This window comes from Halichoerus grypus, chromosome 12 (assembly GCF_964656455.1).
Source record: "Halichoerus grypus chromosome 12, mHalGry1.hap1.1, whole genome shotgun sequence".
NCBI lineage: Eukaryota > Metazoa > Chordata > Mammalia > Carnivora > Phocidae > Halichoerus > Halichoerus grypus.
Window position 1 is genome coordinate 24,504,445 of NC_135723.1, and position 17,859 is coordinate 24,522,303.

Here is a 17,859-nt window from a genome sequence, read left to right on the forward strand (position 1 = left end):
GAGGGAGCAAGCTGGAGGGGGAGGAGGGCCGCGCGCGCGCGCCGGGTGGGGAGCCGCTTCGCCACTGTCTCCGCTCCCTCCCTCCGCAGCTTGACCCGGTAGTGAAGGCGGAGAGAGAGGCAGGCTGGGTCCGTCTGGCAGCCTACGAGAAGAGGCGGGAGCGGGAAAGGAGGGGAGCCGAGGCCCGGCGTGGGGAGGCCGGCAGGAAGGGCTTCGAGCCCTGTGCGGACCTTTTTTCAGCCTCCAAGCGGCCGCGCGGCTCGTTAGGCTGCTGCGCCGTGAGACGCCCGACTTCCTCCAGACTAGCGCTCGGCGGGAGCAGAAAGAGCGAGACCTGGACTTGCGGCGCGCCCCCGTGACCGCGGCTTTGGCGGGAGCGCGGCGAGCCCCCTGGCGCGGGACCCTGCCGTGGGAAAGCCGAGCTGGTGGGACCCCGTGGACCTCTGGGGGAGGCCTGGGCGCGGCGCGCCGGGTGGAGGCGGAGGAGTTCTCTGTGGAGAGAGGCTTTGTCTCCTCACGTTTTCAGTCAAACTTGTCGCGGAGTTCTCAGAATTCCCCCTCAGAGGAGCGGAAAGTTAGGGAAGTGCAGTCTAGTTACCCAGACAGCGGGGAGGCAGAGCATCGCTTTGCGGGGTGCAGGCCCAGCCCGCGCGTCGGGCCGGGATGGGAACTTAGCCGAGGGGAGGAGTTGTGTGCTGAAAGGCGATTCCAGGGACGTCGGGGAAGGGGCTTCACTTTTCCTTGTTAGGAGACGCGGAGCCAGGGGCCGTGGGGTGGGGCGGGAGAACGGTCGCCTTGGGCAGCCTCCTGGGCGAAGTGGGCTGTTTCCCCCGGGAAACTGCGGCGGAGACGGCTGGGGCACGTCCTCGCCCAGGAAAGTCTCAGACTCGGGCTTGTACCTTAGGAAGAAACCTTAAGATGTCCTGGCCCGACCACTTCGTGCTCCAGAGAAGGAAAAGACGGCTCGGAGCGAGCTTGAACACCGCGGCAGAAGCCGGGCTGGAACTCAGCTCGCGGGCCCACCACCAGGGCTCCTTTCCCTTCACCAAGTTTGCAGCCAGGAGGAGAGGTGAGGACAGGGGCGCCAAGATGCCGGAGGGCTGCCGATTTGCACTAGAACGCTAATTTTGTGTAAAGATGTTAGGAGTGATTTTTAAAATTCCTGTAACTGGTAAATGAATTTCATTTGCTTTATTTCAAAATGATACGTTTGAGAAAGAAAAAAAAAGTCGCACACCCACTCTTCTCTTTAAAGCAAAGCTTGAAAAGCACTGAGCAGTTAAGATTTTCAGTGTCTGAGATGAAGAGAGTGTGGGAGGCAAGTACAGTTAAAAACGTGTAGCCCACCCAAACAGAAAGACCAGATTTGAATTCAGGCTCTGCTACGTACCAAGAATGTGATACTGAGTTCATTGCTTGACCTTTGTGAGCCTCAGTTTCCTTATTTGTTAAACAGGGTTAAAAGTACTAATTTGATAGGACCGTGTGAGGCTGAATCAGGTAATGCACACAAATGCTTGCCTGGCACAGGTGGGTAGGCGCTCAAAATAGTAATTTCCTTCCTCTTTTCCTCTCAAGTATAGCTCACTATTTGGGGAAGAGGGGGATCAAATTTAGTCAGAACTAGAAGAGATCTTAAACATGAATTATTTAAACATGTGTCTTTTTTTTTTTCCCTTGAGAAGATGGATCCCCCACTGAGTTGGCTCCCGCTGATGAGGATTATTCAGTGAGCCAGGGGCAGTGCCAGGATCTGAAACCAGAACTGAAGGCAATGCCCAGAAAGGGGGAAGGCTTTTTGGAACATAGCCCAAGCTCACCCAAACAAGTTGGGTTTTAGCATTATGAGATACAGACCTACATGGAAATTAAAAATGAGAACTGGATATGTATTTTCAAACACGTTACAAACTGACATGAATGGGTAAATACTAATATTTATCAAGTTCTAGCCACGTGCCAGATGTCGTACTATAGGCTTTACATTTGTTTCTCCCAACATCTTAATAAAGTAGGTATTATTATCATCCCCTTTTACGGATAAGAAGACTGAGGCATACAGAGATTGTCTTTTGCAAGGCTGCAAATTTAATCAGTGCTGAAGCTAATATTCAGACCCAAGTGTTTTGGCTTCAGACCTGGTCTCATGCACTGCATTGTACTCTCTTCATGCACTTAACCATGTATCATACCAGTGATCAGTACATAGTGTCCCCAGAGGTTGGGTCTGCATTTTATTGTAGGGAAAATTAGGGAAAAAATGGAGTAGAAGTTTGGCATAAAAGCATTTCCCCCTCAAGAACTCAGAACAGTCATTGAGGTATGTGCCAACAGTTTAGTGCTTCTCAGCTCCTTATTCATCTTCTTTGCCCTGAATTGTGATATTTAGAGCTGGAACCTGTAAACATTGCTTTGTTCTCAGTTGGCCCAATGTTAGGACTTGTCAGTAGAAGATGCTGGAGGGACACTGCATAAAAAGAGAGGCCTCTTCTTGGTACCAGTGCTTTTCTTCTTGCTCCTATGGTGTGGTCAGTGAGTGGCTTTCTGGCCAGTGATGTGTAAGAGACCAGTGTTTGACTACCCTTCATTAACTTTGGCTGGTTCCCCAGTGTGTGGCTTTCTAATAAGCCTTACTGGCATCCCAGTGGGTGGATTCCTAGCAAGTTTCACTGACACCCCAGCTGGTGGTTTCCTCACCAGCCCAATCTGTGACACCTCAACGAATTTCATTTGCCATCAGTTGGGCCACAGCCACATTATCTCCAATAAGATCTGTCTCCCTGTCTTAGTAGCATAGAGGACAGGGATGGGGAGAATGGTTCTTCTAATTTATTGCCTAAGTTATTGGGTGCTTTCCCACAGCCTCAGAGGTACTGGCTGCTCCCTAAACCACTACCCCTGTATTTGTTAGTGGTCTCCTCTCTTAGTAGTCACTCCCCTTTTACTAGTTAATAATTCCTTATATTAGCATTTCCCTGTGCCAGTTATTGTGTTATTTCTGGCTCCTGCCTGGTTCTTGTGTGCTGTCGGTGTAAAGGGATCATGTAGAACCATCTGGGGACTTAGAAATTGGGATGCTGCGTCTAGCTATACAACTTGGACTAAGTCACCTAACCTCTCAGAATTTGTTCCCTCATCTGTAAAAAGGAGGTGATAATATATATAACAGGGTTGTGTTAGCATCATTTAAAATTTGGATGCATTTTAAATGCATGAAAAAAATTTACATGTATTCTGAGGACTTGTTAGGTTGTTTCCTGGGAGTAAAAAAAACAGCATTTTCTGTCAGATATATTGTCATCAAATAAATTGTTGGTTAGATGCCTTTGCTAACTTTTCAGGGACGAAAGCACATAATTGTGAGTCCCAAGTTGTTCAAGTTTCCAGTGCTATGAAAAACATGACTGAAATTACAATCATTTTAAAATGCTAGATTCAGACTAATTTGATTACTTTCTATTCTGGTATCCTTCACATGTGCTTCATTTCTTCTTGTCTTCTTTACCCTTTCTGGGTTTGATGCCTATGTCAAGAAAGAATTATTTCATTGATGAGCACTCTGTGCAGAATATGGCACTAGATTTTGCATGCTATTAAAAAATAGTTTAACAGTCTTAAAAACTGAAGAAAGAAAAGCATTCTTATCACTTTGCACATTCTCTGGCACAGTGTAAATGTTCAACAGAATTCTACCTGATGACAGATATGTCCAGAGTGATAGTGTATAAAATTTCATTGTATGACTACCTCCTTAATACAAATCTTTATCTTTAGTACTAAATGATTATCTCTTTACACTCATACTAATGTCTTAAGGAAATGGAATGCAGAAGAGCACATATTGATGAAGAAAAGACGGAATATGCTTAGCAATGAGGCTGACGTTAAGAAAAGAAGTCAGATTCTTCAAGAGCTTGGGACAGGGTCTGAGAGGTGATATTGGTGATGATAATGGCAATGTATGATAAACTTGACCCACTCCATAGTTTGTCTGTGGCCATTCCTATTATTAAACCTCCTTTCACTTCTGCTTCATTATTCACACACAAAAATGCTAATCCATATTTATAAGGTGGATTTATTTAGCGTAATACTGAGCTTCTCAGACTTTTCTATCAAAATATCTCTAACAATGATATACTCACCCACCCCCAGCCAAGAATAATCTTATTTTTTAAGAGTAATCTTATTTGAAGTCTCTAGTTTTTATCTAAAAATTCATATGATTTTTCTACTCTGTAGTCAGTTCATATTTATATGGATATAAAATATGATTGTTCCCCCAACTTTGCCTTAAAGATGTTCCAGGAGGATTTTCTATGTTTATCTGCTCGTTTCTTGGCCCAGCCTGGTAACTGCATAGGTATCTACAGCTTAAGTACAGTGACTGGATATACAAGCCCAAGTTCTGGGGAGAGAATTTGGGCTATAAAGATAGATATGGGGACACTTTGAAACCTTGGCTCTTCAGCCTTACCCAGCACTGTGCTAAATGTGATAATAGAAAAACACTGAACTCCATTTTTACAAAATCTCTTAGTAGGCAGAAAAGAGAGGAAAGATCACTGAAAAAGATTGTATTGCAAGGAGAGGATTGAATGTTGAGAAATCAAGCTTCTTGAAGTTAGTGAGGGGAAAGTTTAGGGGCTGAGATGCCTCCAAACACTTGCACAGAACTGCATATTTCATTTGGTATCTTATCAAAGTACATTATAGTGCTAATTCTCTTTACCTGAAAACCTCAAATATTTTGATGACTATAACCTTTATATCAATTAAATTACATAGGAGGGCCAGAACTGTTTCACTGTACTCTAGAATTAATGTCCATGATTGTGCTTCTGCATATTTTAGAACCATTTTATTATGTCTTAGTATTGCTTATTCTATTGGGATGGAATATATGGTCCAAAGTCTCCACAACTAAGGAACTTCCTTTCAAACGGCACTGTCAGTCAGTCACCTAGCCCTTTGTAAAAGATCTGGGGACAGGCAAAATGTGACTACTTAAGTCTACGAGGGTATTAGATCATTTTAGTTCGTAGGAAGTTCTGAATGATGTGACTTTGGTCCTTTCGCACATTTTTGTATGAAGTTCCTGGACCATACAGGATATACGAAGGCAGGGAAGAGAACTGCCAAAAACATTTAAATAATTGCTTCACTTTAACTACAGAGTTCACAATGTGTGGAGCAATTTGACCAGCTCAATAAAAGAAAGCATGATAATGTTTTTTGTTGTTGTTCTGTGACTTTAAAGTCATTGTAATATTTTTTGTAAAGGATAATGGGTATTTTAGTAAGAACTCTTGGTACTTTTGCTACCTATTCAACATATGCACAAAATACAAAAGGCTAATACTGTATTTGGATCTAGAAATGTATACTTTTTTATGCAGTACTATGCAGGTATACTTAAATGTCAATATCTGAATTTATCTTTCTTTTTTAATGTTTTGCTTTTTACTTACTCTGTGCCTGTCAGTCTTTTATCATCAGTTCACATTCCACTAAACTCAAAAAGTTATTTTCGTACCTTTTATACTTTAGGCCCTTCTTACCAGATTTTTTTAAACACTTGAGAAATTCAAATACTTCAATTTCATGCCATCAAGTAGCTATGTGTGCCCCCCCTTTTTCTTATTTGAATGAGTAGTTCAATTGCTGTCACTTTATACTTTGTGATTCTAAATCTTTTAAAACCATCTTGCCATTTTTTCATGCATTCATCCTTATAGAAAACTCTATCTAAAAAACATTCTTACTTTCTAACTGCTGCTTTTTTTTTCAAAGTATTATTCCTTCTCTTTTCCAAATGGACATCTCAATTTATTATTTTTTTCTTTATAGATCTCCATAGATGTATCTTCAGGTTCCCATCAATTCCCATCATAAATTTTAAAATAGACTTAAAATATCCTACATGTATTTTTAATATGACATCTACTGCCCAAATTCTAATCTTGCCTATTTTATTTTATCATTTTTGTTGTTAATTTAAAATACCAGCAGTTTCCATCGCAAGGAATAAGCACAAAGAGACAGTATTATCATGGACTCAGTTTTGTCAGTAGTGAACAATCTTTTTAGGTCTAAAGAAAGTGATGGAAAGAAAGTCAACAAATTCTATTTTGAAATATTAAGGAACAATCAGATGTGTTTTCTAGTCTTTGGAAAAGGATATTTCAAAAAATTCAAAGACCTGGGTGGCTCATTCGGTTGGGCATCTGCCTTTGGCTCAGGTCATGATCCCGGGGTCCTGGGATCGAGCCCCGCGTCGGGCTCCCTGCTCCGCTCCCCCCCTCTCCCTCTCCCACTCCCCCCCTGCTTGTGTTCCCTCTCTTGCCTTGTCTCTCTCTGTCAAATAAATAAATAACTAAAATCTTAAAAAAAAAAAAAATTCAAGGAAAACTTCATCATGTTTCCTCAGCCAGATTGCTGAGAAGCAAAAATGCTGATGAACAATTGGAGACAATGAGAATGTAATTCTAATCATACTAATTTTAATAATTTTGAAGCCTCTCCAAATACTGCTCTGTGTGACGCAGTTTGCTTTTAACCATTTTGAATGTCATGTATGTTTTTCAGAATATGATGAATACTAGTGATCTTATCCTGTCCTTCTGCCCTGCCACAGATGCATATATACATATATCTTCCAAATATTACATATCATTCATGTAATTTATAGATCCACTGAAGCCCAGTCATTTGCTTGGATATGGAATTATTTGAAAGTCCACCTAAATAAATCTCTTCAGTAGTTTTTTATTTATATATAATCAGCTGAAAGTAATCTTATCTACTGAACTCCTATGAAATGCTATCTGATCCATGACATTTCTTTCTGCCTTTCATTATAACATTAGATTTATCTCAGCCTCACTTCTAAGCTATAACTTCTTTGAGAGCATGGCTTATGTTTGTATTCCTGACAGAAGTTGAATGAATAAAGAATACAGTACTAGGGGAAAAAATGAAACATAACTACAATGAATGTGTGTGTATATATATACATTATTTATTATGAAAATATCTATTATATTAAGCAAAGAATCAACTGATGCTAGTAAAGTAAACCCAGAATTTAAAAGTGTATTTCAAAAGGTCAAGAACAGCAAGAAGTTTAGGAAGCTGTTATTGTTTTGAGGCAGTTGTCTCCCATTTTGGCTATTGAGAATTTTTTTTTTTTTTTTTAATTTTTATTTTATTTGAGAGAGAGAGAGAGTGAAAGAGAGAGCACAAGAAGGGGTAGAGTCAGAGGGAGAAGCAGACTCCCCACCGAGCAGGGAGCCTGATGCGGGACTCGATCCCGGGAGTCCAGGATCATGACCCGAGCCGAAGGCAGCCGCCCAACAAACTGAGCCACCCAGGCGCCCCTGAGAATATTTTTAAAAGTAAAAGAGGGAGTTTAAATTTCTTTAAGAGAAAATTGTAGTTTAAGATGGGTCATAGGATAATTGGAAAGCATTTAATTCTTAGACCATCTTAATCTTCCAATTTATCTCAGTTAAATTGTAGGGCAATAAAAGAATTTGGAGGTTTGGCAAGCCATTGTCTATAATCTCTGAAAAAAAAATGGACATTAGGGGAATCAGCAGAAAATGGGTAAAAAGCAAAGCTATCATGTGCTTCCCAAGAGAAGGATGTACTCCACAAACTATGGGCCACAAAAATTAGGACATCAAGAGAAAAAAAGGATAACATGAAGTTAGCATAGCTTCATAAAGAAACCAAACGCACATTTTTGTTTATAAAGCGTGACTTGTTTGTTGTGGATCAATGTTAGCTAAATCATTAAGCATTAATGCCTTCACCTCTTTTCTCATATCAGCAATGAATACTCAAAGCCTGGGTCTCCATCGTCAGTGTAATATCTTCAAGTGATTTCAGTTTGCAAATGCTCTGTTAGCACATTCTCCACATCTGACTTTACCAGGACTGCACATAATAGGACTATTACTTACCTCTCGTAAGCACTCTCAATATCTCATGTGCTCATTCGATCAACTCCCATTGTTGCCTCATGTTAATTTGGTGGGATTGCTCTGGATCCTTTCAAAACATGGAAGCCTTTTCTTGAGTAATTCACTGACCCTAAAGCTGTCAGATATTTTAAGACCACTGTCACGATTTTAATATTGTAAATGTGTAATGCAAATTTAATCAATATCTGTTTAATGCAAAATACACTTTGTGTAGGGGCGCCTGAGTGGCCCAGTTGGTTAAGTGGCTGCCTTGGGCCCAGGTCATAATTCCAGGGTCCTGGGATCGAGCCCCACGTCAGGCTCCCTGCTGAGCAGGGAGCCTGCTTCTCCCTCTCCTTCTACCTGCCGCTCCCCCTGCTTGTATTCTCTCTCTCTAATTAAAAAAAATAAAAAATCTTTAAAAGAAAAAAAAAATATATACTTTGTGTAAATAAAACTACACTATGAAAAAGTAAATATAAAAAGTATACATTTTAAAATTTTACACAAATGTTTAATGAATTTCAGACTGTTATTTAAAGACAGTTATGAATATTTTACCTACAGTTAATATTGCGATATTGGTCAGTTAGTAGTTATATATGGTCTGGATTTAAATGAATTCCATCTAGTTTTGAGTCTTAATTAAAGAATTTGCATATTCTAAAGTCTAGAGTATAAAGACTGCCATTTTAATAAAATTTCAAAATTTTGAGAACATATTTTTATTACAATATAATTATGCTTCCTACTTTAGGCCATTTAAAAATTTTTATTTCTATTGTCTACAGTATCTTGATAGGAGAACTAGAAATAAGGAAGTAATTCTTTCATTTAGTAGCAACAGTTTTGGGTTTTTTTTCTAAATCAGAATTGAAGAGGTAAAGGATTCCATGCACTTGGTAATTTCATTGGGTGACTGCAAGAGTTCAGGGACTCATTCAGATGTCTTGCAGACCACAAGAAGAATAAACATTGCATTTTCCTCTTAAAGGCCCCAAAATATTTTAAAGGATGTCAGTTTATATATAAACATTCCCTGAAGCTCCCACTTTAGCAGGAAGCTAAATAAAAGAAGTTTAAGTTTTCCCAATACTAACGGAGATTTACTTCCTAGTCCTTTTCTCTGAAGACAATTGTCTCTCCTCAAGGGTAGGAAGATTTACATTTGATTCTAAGGGCTAGAAACACCTTTTCTGCTCTTTCCAAAATGTTTCAGTATGTTTTGTCATATTGCTTGACAATTTTATGTTAAAGATTTATCCTTTTGAGACAATAAAATACAAATATCTCTGAAAGGGTTTCTTCTACTTTAGTCCTTCATATGGCTACTAGTGAACAAAATGTGTTTATATCTTACAGGATAAAAGGAAGATTGCCAGCCAACAAATCCCTAGAGTCAGTACTACATTGTATGTTGCTTAGCAATATCCACGATTTTCTCGGTCTAGTTTACAAATAAAGACATTAGAAATCAAGGGCAGGTGGGTATGTTATATGAAGTTGTGAAATTGGCATTTATTCTGTGTTTCTAATCTTTCTATATTGACTTAAAAACAAAGGAATTGGCAGGTTAATAGGTGGTGTGTTAGGGTGGCAATAATTTAGTTGAATGGCATAGAAAGATGTTTCCTAGGAGATAATTTTTGTTTTTTAAAGATTTATTTAATTAGAGAGCATGCACACGCACCCACTCGAGTGTGGGGAGGGGCAGAGGGAGAGAATCTCAAGCAGACTCCCCTTTGAGCACAGAGCGATCTCATGACCCTGAGATTTGACCTGAGCTGGTATCAAGAATGAGACGCTCAACCAACTTAACCAACCGAGCCACGCAGGCACCCCTCCTAGGAGATAACTTTTAGGCCAGGACTTGAATGAGGTATAACATCTAGTTGTGAAAAAATCTGGGAAGGAATTTTCAGACAGAGAAAAAAGAAGTATCTAGGACCTGAAGTAGTAAGGAACATGACATGTCAGAGATGAGGTAATTTTCATTTATATTATTTTATGCATTTGATTTTACTACCCCTTAGGTTAGTCTATATAAGGTCTTCCGCAAATTGGACCCTGCTTGAATTTTAATTCTCCCCTGATCCTTTCTCACCATGGTCCATGCTAGTCAGTGCCTCTGTGACTTTGTATAAGCTGTTTCTTCTGTTTAATAGCCTCTCATTTATTTATTCTTGGCTGATAAACTGACTGATCTCTTAAACTGCACCTCAAGCATTCCCTCTTTTAGGAAGCTTTCTCTCATTCTCTCCTGCCCACCATCCATAGAGTTACTCAAGTAACTTGACTTGTGCACTTGAGACATGGCTTTGCATTTACTGATTTACAGGTCTGTTTTTTATCACTAGTGAGTTTCTTTAAGACAAAGACATTGTTATAATTCATCGCCTAGTACATATGGTCCACCATAGTAGTGCTGCTATATAGTAGTACATAATTCTGGTAGTATACAGTAGACACTCAATAAATCATTGTTAAATAAATCAAGGGATATCTTCTTTTGTTATAACTTAACTAATGTGACATTTGTCTCCAGAGAAGTTTCCATGACATATTTATCCTAGTTAATAGCCATAAACTAACTCTTCACCACTATAGCTATATTCTGTAGCCATTAGGATGTTTACAATTATTTCATCTCAAAACAAAAAAATATTAAATATAATCATTTATATTTAATGCAAACTACACTCATGGAAATATGCTGAAAAGGTTAATTTCTGACATACAGTTTTCAATTCAATTTTTTGTTTAGCATATTTATAATAGATTTTCAGCCTACTTTTAAATATGTTGGCATTGAGAACTAGGTAATATTTAATGAAAATCATGATTTAATAGCATGTTTTATGTGACTTGTTTGTTTCTTTTAATTTAGAGTAGTAGAGTTATATTTGAGGTCTTCATTACATTTTATTCACCAGAACTCAATGTTCTTTCTTAACTTGGAACCTAAGGGCTTTTCCAATTCCTAAGTGCCTGGCAGAATGAGAGTAGCTGGATGAGAACCTGGGAGGAGAAATTATGGGAGATGTGGCAAGAGAGGTGGGAGGAGGATATGGACATTTTGGCAGCACCAAACTTTAGGAGATGACAGAGATACAGCATTAAAGTAACCATGCAGAAATGGGAATACATACTCAGAGCTTTCCCCATCCCAGGAAGTTTCCAGTATATTAACACTTGCTTAGTGTCTAAAGAGGTGTCTGAGTGATTGGCATATGTTCTAGGCTTTATCCTAGTCAGGAAGAGGCTTCTACCCTGTAGGTTCTCCTTGAAGTCATTGGGGCTACAAATGTATGATACAAATTTACTGAATGAACTAAGCTAATGAATAAATGTATAAGCCTTTAATATCAGTCCCCTTATTTATTTGTCTTTAAAGTTTATGTCAATAGGTACTCCTAGATTCTTATCTAATGGGATAGAATCTACTACTAATATTCTTTGTTTTGATGCTCAAATTATTTGCTTTGCCCTGGAGGAGCTCCTTCAGGATGGTTTGCTTATCCTTATGACATGTGCTTTTGATTATTTGAACACTTTTTTGCTTCTTTATATAAAAGAGTATTCCAATTATATCTTGCTCTTTCTCTTCCTCAGCTCTGGAATTTGCCTTTCACCCCCAAGGAACCCTGTTCCTTTTAGTGAAGAATCATATTTAGAAACCAAGATATATTTTGGCTTATTTATTGCTATTTATGGGCCATTATTTCTAAGCCCTTTCAGTGGACAGAGCTAGGAAATGTATATAGAGATATTTCAAATGTATTTATATGTAATATATTAACTACACTTATATATATTAAAAATGATTTTATACTGATACTTCCAATTAACATCACAAGTCCCTTTACTTTTCATAAAAAGAGATAACTCAAAACACTGGCTTATTATGAACAAAACACTAGGATTTTGCATTTTTTTGTTTTTGTTTTTATTGTTTTTTTTTAAGATTTTATTTATTTGAGAGTGAGAGAGCACGAGTGGGGGGAAGAGCAGAAGGAGAGGGAGTAGCAGACTCCCCACTGAGCCAGGAGCCTGATGCGGGGCTCAATCACAGGACCCCAGGATCATGACCTGAACCGAAGGCAGACACTTAACTGACTGAGCCACCCAGGTGCCCCAAAACACTAGCAGTCTTGAAGGGACAGTATTTGTTGCCTATATAATCTGGAAAGTAATAATATTGATCTCATACAAAGCCCACTGAATTAGGTTTCGTTAATATTTAAACATAATGTATATTAGAATCTTAGATATCAGAGGGAGACATTTTCTAGAATTGTGATCTAGATGTTATACAGTAGACTCTTGCAGTATTGTTCTGGATCTGTGTTGGAAGAGAAAAATAAGATCAGGGGTCAAAAGCTTGTACTAATGCTTCACAACATTGTTAACCACATGGAGAAAGCATATTAAGCATACCTTACACCCAGAATCTTGAAATTAATGAATATTTATGAGAGGAGTATAAACAAACAAGGAAGTATTACAATGACACACGGACATAGTGACACTACCTACATGGGGAAAATACTAGTGTTTTCTCTTTGGATAAATACGGTGGCTACAGATACAATACTAGCCATTCCACTTAGCAGTAGCTTGACTATTACTGGATTACCAACTCGAATAACTTGTGTAGAGTTGAAGAGGAGGAGTTGTGAACATCTAAACACTGAGGATTTGCATCATAAAAGCCCTAGGACTAGTATTCTAGTTCTAACAGAGTTCTCTTCCCAACATGTCTTGGAGAACTTTAATCCAATGGTCTGTGTCTCCCTTACTAGGTTGAAAACAAGAGCTTCTCTACTTGTTTTACTAATCCCAAAGATTAATTCAGTAGAAGTCCATGCATATTTTTACTGGTTCCTTTGCTTTATCTAGAAAAATAAAATGTAAAAAATAGTTTGACAGTTTAAAATTTGTTTTATGTAGTATAGTAAAACAAAGATTCCCATTTTAATACCACATCATATATGCAGTTGCTAAATATTGCATTGTAATAATTTAATGACCTGAAAATAATGTAAATATATATATATATGTGTGTATGTGTGTATTCATGTAATGCTCTTTTTAACTTCAGAAATCATTTTTTAAAAGTGAATACTTGAGGGGCACCTAGATGGCTCTGTCAGTTAAGCATCTGACTCTTGATCTCAGCTCAGGTCTTGATCTCAGCGTCATTGAGTTCAAGCCCCACGTTGGGCTCCACACGCAGCAGGGAGTCTACTTAAAAAAAAAAAAAAAAAGGTGAAGACCTAAAGAAGCCACCACTGTAATTAAAAAAAAAATCTTTGACCAGTGTTAGAAGGCAAAATTAATTAACAATGAATAAGGAGTTATTATGTGATATATATCATATGTTTTGCATTTTATTTAATTATCAAAACAATATATTTGCTAGACTGTTATCCCCATTTTATGGAAGAAGAAACAGATTACATACTTTATTGAACTTGGTCAACTTCTTGTAACTAATATATTATGGAGTATTTAAAGGTACATATGTCTGACTCTAGACCCTGTACTTTCTTGAATGCATCATATAAAGCTTTGCACTGTCCCTGGCCAAAAACAACTTTTGTTAAATTGATTCTTTGCTTTTTGATCTGTAAAGGAAGTATATTGGCCTATTTTAGTGATCTCCATGTTTTTAAAAAGCAATAAATAATGTTCACTACACATACAGTTTTGTTTTTTTTTTTTTTCTGGTCTGTATTCATTATTGCAAAACAACTATGACTCAGTGATGCTTTGAACTTAATTTCAATTTTATTAATTAAAACACATCTGTATACATATGAAAACTACCAGTTGTGACAACAGAATAGAGAGCTTTGTTTTGAAAAGTAATTTATAACTGAAAATTGACCATAGATAAATTGTGAAGGTGGGAGCCACACATATGGGGGTAAAAGTTGGCCTGGAGTCATTTTTTTCTTTCTTTTTTAAAACAGTTGTAGCCGTTAAACTTTTTTGTTGAAGTATAATTAACATACCGTATTCTGTTCATTTCAGGTGTACTATATAATGATTCAGCAATTCTGTACATTACTCAGTGCTCATCACGATAAGTGTACACTTAATCCCCCTTATCTATTTCACCCATTCCCCCCCCATCCACCTCCCCTCTAGTAACCACCAGTTTGTTCTTGTATTTAAGAGTTTGGTTTTTTGAGGTGCCTGGGTGGCTCAGTTGGTTAAACGTCTGCCTTCAGCTCAGGTCCTGATCCTGGCGTCCTGGGATCAGTCCCCGAGTCGGCTCCCTGCTCCCTGGGGAGCCTGCTTCTCCCTCTCCCTCTGCTGCTTCCCCCTGCCTGTGCACTCTCACTCTCTCTCTCTCTGTCAAATAAATAAAATCTTAAAAAAGAAAGTTCAGTTTTTTTGTTTGTTTATGATTCACCAATTCTATATATTACTTAGTGCTCATCACAATATATGAACTCAATCCCCTTTATCTATTTCACCCATTTCCTACCCCACCTCTGGTAACCACCAGTTTTTCCCTGTATTTAAGAGTCTGGCTTTTTTTAGGGGGTGGGGTCTTTTTTTTCTTTGTTCATTTGTTTTGTTTCTTAAATTCCACCTATAAGTGAAATCGTATGGTATTTGTCTTCCTCTCTCTGATATATTTCACTTAGCATTATATCCTGTAGGTCCATCCACATTGTTGTAAATGGCAAGATCTCACTTTTTTTTTTTTTTTTTTATGGTTGAGTGATACTCGTTTGTATATATACACCACATTTTCTTTATCCATTCATGTATGAATGGACACTTTGGGTTGCTTCCATATCTTGGCTATTGTAAATAATGCTGCAATAAACATAAGGGTGCCTGGAGTCATCTTAAATGAGCTTTATCCAAAAGGACTGCCTAATAAGCAACAGGATCCCAAAAAAGAGTCTATGAAGAGATGGACCTGCTGAGAAGCAAATCACAGTGAATTGTAGGTGAGAGATGCCTAACAATGAATGGAGAGAGAAGTAAATGTTCTGAGGAATCCTGTAAGGAACTGAAATACCCTGCAAGGGAAAAAAACCAAGAGTCACCTTTGACACCTGCCAAACCAGACAGCAATGATGGCAACTCACGGAAGTACCAGCAGGCAGGAGCTTTCCTATGCCCTTAACTCTATCCACCATCTTGAACCCTGGTGTGATCAGCAACAGTGCAAGTTAGCAATTGAGGAGAGAAAGAAAGACAAGTTGGGAAAATAGAGGAATATCTATCCAAGCCATATTGTATACTGCAGGCCTGCCTTCTGTTGCATGGCTGATTAGGTGAGTGCAAAAGCTTTAATTTTAAATGAAGCTTGTACTTTTTATTATACTCTGGCTGTACGTATCACTTTCAGAATTAAAATAGTTTAAGTAACTAAAGTACCAGGGGGATTTTTATTATTTAAGACAGCTATGGGACACCAACCAAGATTTTATTCAGGGAAAGGAGAAGAATTACCCTATGGAGCACACTTTAATGGACATTGTGAGAGAAAAAGTTATTTAATGATTTCATTTGTCAATTCTGTTCCTTCAGAATATCATTGTAGATTTATATATCCATATATCATATATCAAAAAATACACATTTATCTTTATATGTGCATGTATCAGATGGAGCACATTGCCTTTTGCAGATTTCGTTTTTTAAAAATTCTTACTTGATTATTCTCTTAATTGCATTTCTCTATATTCTTTCTAAATTTTTTAGCTATAAACGAAGGGTCAAGTTTTTATATGCAAGATTCTATGTTTTTCTTTATAATTGGAGAAAATCATATCTAAACACCATGTGCACATGATATGTGACACCCCATCATATTTGCATGTGAATGTTTATAAAGTACAAATCATCTCAAATCCCAGGATCAGAATTAGATTTGAAAAAAAAAAAAAATGTATTCAATAAGATGTGTAAGATGAGATAGAATTAATTCTAATTGAATTCACAGAGGATTTGAAATTAGATGTAAATCTGTAATATCGTATTACATTAAGTATAAATTAGTATTTGATTTGCATTCAGAAAAATGTACTATGTTCACTTCTGAGAACCATTTAGACAGAACATTAGAACAGATATTCTATCTTTATTTTCTCTTTTCCCCTTGCCACCTAAATGTTACTGAAAAATCTGTCCAACCTGATTACCAATATTAAAGACTGGTTTTGAGAAATTCAGAGAAACTAAGATTCATATTTTAGAGAAAGAATACAGTAAGAAGTATTTTTATAAGTGTCAAAAAATGTTTCTTAAGAGGTAACAATTTTAATACCTTAAAAACTAATCTAACAAATACTGAATTTTAGTTATTAAGGCTAGAAAAGATATACAAAACACAAGAATTTCTTGAATAAATGTTCCACATTTAGCTTAAAGAATTAATTTAGGACTTGGTATTCCACTGTTAGTATGTGGACATTAAAGAAATGTTATTTGAAACTGATAATGGTAATTAACTTAGAAAATCTTTAGAATTTGGATTTAGGTCCTATGATTCAGAATTTAGATGTTGTCCGAAGGAGATTCGTATTGGACCCTAAAACTACCATTTAATTAGGTGTATTTTAAAAAAAAGAAAATTCTAGCATAAAAAGCTGTTAATGTCCTATATGACCTCATTCTTACTACTATGATGTAGGTAATAAAGTTTATAAGGTGTGTATTTATATTTCATTATTAACCATGGCTATTCATAAAAAAATAAAACCCCAAAATATAACAAAAATGAATAGTTATTAATGTTTAGTATTACTCTGAAAATTGAGACTGTTTAACAATACTGGTTGTGATTATATAGCATTCTGAATTCCGTGAATCCTTTGACAGTCCTAATTTCCTACCTAAGAGCTATTCTCCACTTCTCCCTTACTGACAGGACCCCTTTTTGTTCAGGTTGGCAGGGTTCCCAGATAAAATACCTTCTCAGACTCTGTTGCAGCCAAGAGTAGCAATGTAATAAAAGTACAGGCAATGAGATAGAAGTATATTTCTGCTAAGAGACTTCTGGCATTATTTTTGTTTTTCTAATACAAACATTCTTTTTGTCCCTTTCTCTTTCTCCAGCCTACAGCACAACTGAAGAGGCAGAAGCCATCCTGCCTCTATGATTAGACAAGCATGAAGATAAAACCTTCCCTGTGAGGATAATGGGACAAAGTGATAGAAGGGGCCTAGACTCCCTTCCTTTAGACTTCTTGTTATCTGAGGAAAATAAAATGCTATTACAAGTTTAAGCACAGAGATGGGCTTCTATTTCGTGCGTATCAATACATCACAATTCATATAATGTCCATTAATTGGCAAAAGTATCCATTTTAAAGGATTAATATGAGAGACTAACAGATACCTAACTACAGTTAAATCTCATAAAAATTATAGTTTTTTAACCCATCGTATTTTTGAAATTGATCTTTCAAAGTCAGTTATCAAACTATTAAATACATTTGAACATTGCTATGCATTGTTACAGTGAATCCTGTTATTTTCTAGGTGTATTATTGTGTATGTGCCCACACGCATATGTGTGTGTATTTACCTATACTCAAGGAGCCTGAAGGAACCATGATTTTATAGGCCACTCAATGCCCAAACTCATATCTCTAACTCACTCTTTTTTTTTTTTTAAGATTTTATGTATTTTGGGGGGCTCCTGGGTGGCTCAGTCGTTAAGCATCTGTCTTCGGCTCAGGTCATGATCCCAGAGTCCTGGGATCAAGCCCTGCCTCGGGCTCTCTGCTCCACGGGAAGCCTGCTTCTCCCTTTCCCACTCCCCCTGCTTGTGTTCCCTCTCGCTGTCTCTCTCTCTGTCAAATAATTAAAATCTTTAAAAAAAAAAAAAGATTTTATGTATTTTTTGAGTGGAGGAAGG

The 17,859-nt window shown here is 37.6% G+C and overlaps 2 long non-coding RNA genes across 2 annotated transcripts in view; both read left to right on the forward strand.

The window, feature by feature from the left end:
- Positions 1–17,859, forward strand: part of LOC144379730 (uncharacterized) — a 125,078-nt gene that overhangs the window by 720 nt on the left and 106,499 nt on the right. The gene's annotated exons all lie outside the window — the stretch shown is intronic.
- Positions 61–17,224, forward strand: LOC118537809 (uncharacterized). Its single transcript, XR_013443108.1, has 3 exons — positions 61–425; positions 905–1,069; positions 17,055–17,224. It is a non-coding gene; the product is annotated as an uncharacterized LOC118537809 (long non-coding RNA).